This window comes from Dasypus novemcinctus, chromosome 17, assembly GCF_030445035.2.
Source record: "Dasypus novemcinctus isolate mDasNov1 chromosome 17, mDasNov1.1.hap2, whole genome shotgun sequence".
Classification (NCBI taxonomy): Eukaryota; Metazoa; Chordata; class Mammalia; order Cingulata; family Dasypodidae; genus Dasypus; species Dasypus novemcinctus.
The window spans coordinates 2,834,264-2,838,388 of NC_080689.1; the positions used below are offsets into that span (position 1 = coordinate 2,834,264).

Genomic DNA, 4,125 nt, shown 5'->3' on the forward strand with positions numbered 1-4,125 from the left:
TCCTGTCTACCATACAGGAAGTCTAGGGTTCAATGCCCAGGGCCTCCTGGTGAGGGTAAGACGGACCACGTGGTGAGCTGGCCCACACGGAGTGCCAGCCCACATGGAGTGCCAGCCCACACGGAGTGCCAGCCCACGAAGAGTGCCAGCCCACACAGAGTGCCGCCCTGCACAGGAGTGCCCCCCTCCGTGGGAATGCCACCCAGCATGGGAAAGCCGCCCCACACAGGAGTGCTGGCCGACGCTGAGAGCTGGTGCAGCAAGATGATGCAACAAGAGACACAGAAAAGAGAAAATAAGAAGACGTGGCAGAACAGGCAGCTGAGGTGGCGCAAGAGAGTAATCGCCTCTCTCCCACGCTGGAAGGTCACAGGATCGGTTCCCAGAGCCACCTAATAAGAATACAAGCAGACAAAGAAGAATACACAGCGAATGGACACAGAGAGCAGACAACGGGGGGGATGGGGACAGGGTGGGAAGAAATAAAAATAAATCTAAAAAACAAAAAAAAAGATCCCATTGGGAAGAATTGACATTAAAAAAAAATTAACGAGGGGAGCAGATGCAGCTCAGTGGTTGAGCATCTGTTTCCCATGTCTGAGGTCCTGGGTTTAATCCCTTGTACCTCCTCTAAAAAAATTTTTTTAACTTGAATGGGATCACAGATCTAGATGTTAAACCTAAAACATTAAAATGAAAACATAGGAGAAAATATTTGCATCCTTGGCTTAGGCAAAGATTTCTTGGACAGAACAAAAATGTACAAAACGTGAGAAAAAAGTTAATAAATTGGGCTTCATTTAAGTTAAAAATCTTTGCTTCAGAAAGACATCATTAAAAAAAAAAAAGTCACCAAGAGGGAGAAAATATTCACAATACATATATCAGAGGACTGGGATCCAAAATATATAAATACACAACTCAACAATAAAAAGACAATCCAATTTAAAAATGAGAAAAGGATTTGAATATTCTTCCAAAGAAGATAGGCTAGTAGCCAATAAGCACATGAAAGGATGTTCAATCATCAGTCATTAAAGAAATGCAAATCAAATCCACAATGAGATATCATTTCATACCCAGTAGGAGGCTAGAATAAAAAAAGATGGGGAAGCAGATGTGGCTCGAGTGATTGGGCCCCCATCTACGATATAGAAGGTCCAGGGTTTGATTCTGGGGCCTCCTGGTAAAGTCAAGCTGGCCCGAGCAGAGAGCTGGCACAGCAAGATGATGCGGCAAAAAGAGACACAGAGGAGAGGCAATAAGAGATGCAGCAGACCAGGGAGCTGAGGTGGTACAAGAGATTGAGCACCTCTCTCCCACTCCAGAAGGTCCCAGGATCGGTTCCTGATACTGCCTAAAGAGAAGACAAGCAGACACAGATGAATACACTGCAAGTGGCCACAGAAAGCAGACAGCAAGCGCAAAAACAACAGGGGCAGGGAGAGGAGGGAGAAATAAATCTTATTAAAAATATATATAATAACAATGGTTGGAGCAGATATAGAGAAATTGGAACCCTCCTATATTGCTGGTGGGAATGTAAAATAGTGCAGCTCTTTTGGAAGACTGTGGCAGGTCCTCAAAAAGTTAAACTAAATTTAATCCAGCAATTCCACAGCTAGGTATATTCCCAAGGGAACTGAAATGTGTTCACACAAAAACTTGTATGCCAATGTTCATAGCAGCCAAAAAGTGGAAACAACCCAAATATCCATCAACTGATAAATGGATAATCAAACTGTGGACTATGCATAGTGTAGCAGATATGGTTCATGAAGTCCAAAAATAGAAAATGGGTTTGTCACCTGGTCTGTACCTGGGCGTGATTAAATTATGATTAGGGCTTTGATTGGGCCACATCAGCAGGGTATTGCGTCCCTGTCCCTTGGTGGGTGGGGACTCACAGAAAAAAAGGCACGGCAAAGGACAGAGTTGAAGTGTTTGATGCTGGAGTTTTGAGCTGGAGCTCAGGAAGTAAACGCCAAGGAGAAGAACATAGAGGAGAAGAGACGGCTCCTTACACACGGCAGAAGCCCAGGGGAGAGAGTCCGAGCTGGTCACCTGATAGTCTACAGCTGACCTTGTGGAGAAAACAGAGGAGCTGAGCCCAGAGAGAAATGAACCCCAGGAAGAGAGGAACCCAGGAAGCCTGAACCCTCGCAGGCGTCGGCAGCTATTTTGCTCCAACATGTGGAAATAGCCTTTGGGGAGGGAAGTAACTTATGCTTTATGGCCTCGTATCTGTAAGCTCCTACCCCAAATAAATATCCTCTATAAAAGGCAACCGATTTCTGGTATTTTGCATCAGCACCCCTTGGCTGACTGATATACTTACAAGGAATATTATCATACCATAAAAAAAAAATAAAGTGCTCATTCCTGCTCCAACTCGGATGAACCCTGAGAACATGAGTGAGAGAAGCCAGTCACAAAAGGCCACCTATGGTACTTACATGTATGTGCGCTTTAAAATTTAGGGTTAATTTTTTTGGCATGTGAATCATATCTCAATTTTTTAAAAGGAGAAAAATATAAATACTCTTACAATGTAATAAGAAAAAGACAAACAATCCAATAAAAAGAGCAAAAGATTTCAAATGATATCTCATAGAAGATTATGAATGGCCAAAAAGTAGAAGAAAAGATGCTTGACATGATTAGCCATTAGGGAAATGCACATCGAAACCATTTTACAACCATTAGATTGGTAGCGTCAAGAAGACTGGCCGTAGCAAGATCTGCCAAGGAGGCTGAACAACTGGAACTCTCCCACACTGCGCAGGAAGCTGTCGAACAGGGCAACTGTTTTGGAAAACGGGTCGGCATTAACTTAAAAATATTTGAACAACTGCAGCCAATTAAGCCGACCAGCTCCCTCTCGCCGTGGGGGCCCGGTGTGCAGTGGCTGCAGCTGGCAGACCCCTTGGTAGTGCCAGTGGCCGGTGCTTATACGCGTGGCCCTAAGGGGCCTCTGACACAGCCCTTGCCTGTTGCTGGTCCCGCCTGTGACCTCGTGCCATCCCCAGTGTAGGCTCCAGGCGGGTATGCGAGGAGCCTTTGGAAAGCCTCAGGGGCCGTGGCCGGGGCCGCATCGGCCAGGTCGTCATGTCCATCCACACCAAGCTGCAGAGCAAGGAGCCTGTGATTGAGGTGCTGCGCAAGGCCAAGTTCAAGTTCCCTGGAGGCCAGAGAATCCACATCTCCGGGAAGTGGGGCTTCACCAGTTCAATGCTGATGAATTCGAAGACGTGGTGGCCAAGGCACCTCATCCTGGACGGCTGGGTGAAATGCATGCCCCGTCGTGGCCCTCGGGCACGTGGCAGGCCCTGCATGCGTGAGGGCTGTGCCAGCCTTGCCCTCACCCGACCTGTGCCCTCCCATAAATGACTTCCTGGCCGTCTAAAAATAAATAAATAAAAATTGAACATACTACTACCATGACCCCGACACTCCACTCCTGGGCATGTACCTAAAAAACCTGACAGCAAAGTCCACACGGAGACAAACGCGACTGTTCACAGCATTCCACACGCCCACCGCGGGGAAACGAACAAACCAGAGTCCCTCCACGCAACGAGATAAACGCAGCATGGAGGAATTCAACATCATTATGCTGAATGAAAGAAGCCATAAAAAATTCCATTTACGTAAAATTCTAGAAAATGAATAAGCTACAATGCCAGGAAGTAGATCAGTGGCTGCCGAGGATGGGAGGGAGGAGCCGAGAGGACTGCAAAGGCCACAGGCACACTTGGAAAATGAAATCCTCATGACCTTGATGGTGATGATGACGTCACAGTGTCAACACGTGGCAATATTGCCTTCACCGTGCACTTGAAGTAGAGACGATTTCTTGTACTTAAATTACACTGCTGAAGATGGGGGGATACACCACTACTGCTAAAGAAACGAACAAAACTGTGAGGACCCAGGTGAAATGACAGACTGAAAATACATGTTCACTTTTCTCCCTCCTGAAACCCCATTTAAAATAACAGAAAAAGAAACCAAATTTAAGGAAACACCCACATGATGAAAGAAAAAGGAGAATACAAAAAAAAAATATTTTGGAAACCAGAGAACAGATGGACAAAATGGTAGATAACACAGGGGGGAACAATT

The 4,125-nt window shown here is 46.0% G+C and overlaps 1 non-coding gene across 1 annotated transcript; it reads left to right on the plus strand.

The window, feature by feature from the left end:
- Nucleotides 1-2,851: 2,851 nt before the first annotated feature.
- LOC111761962 (small nucleolar RNA SNORA70) lies at nt 2,852-2,985 on the plus strand. Its single transcript, XR_002795184.2, has one exon. It is a non-coding gene; the product is annotated as a small nucleolar RNA SNORA70 (small nucleolar RNA).
- The last annotated feature ends 1,140 nt before the right edge of the window (nt 2,986-4,125 follow it).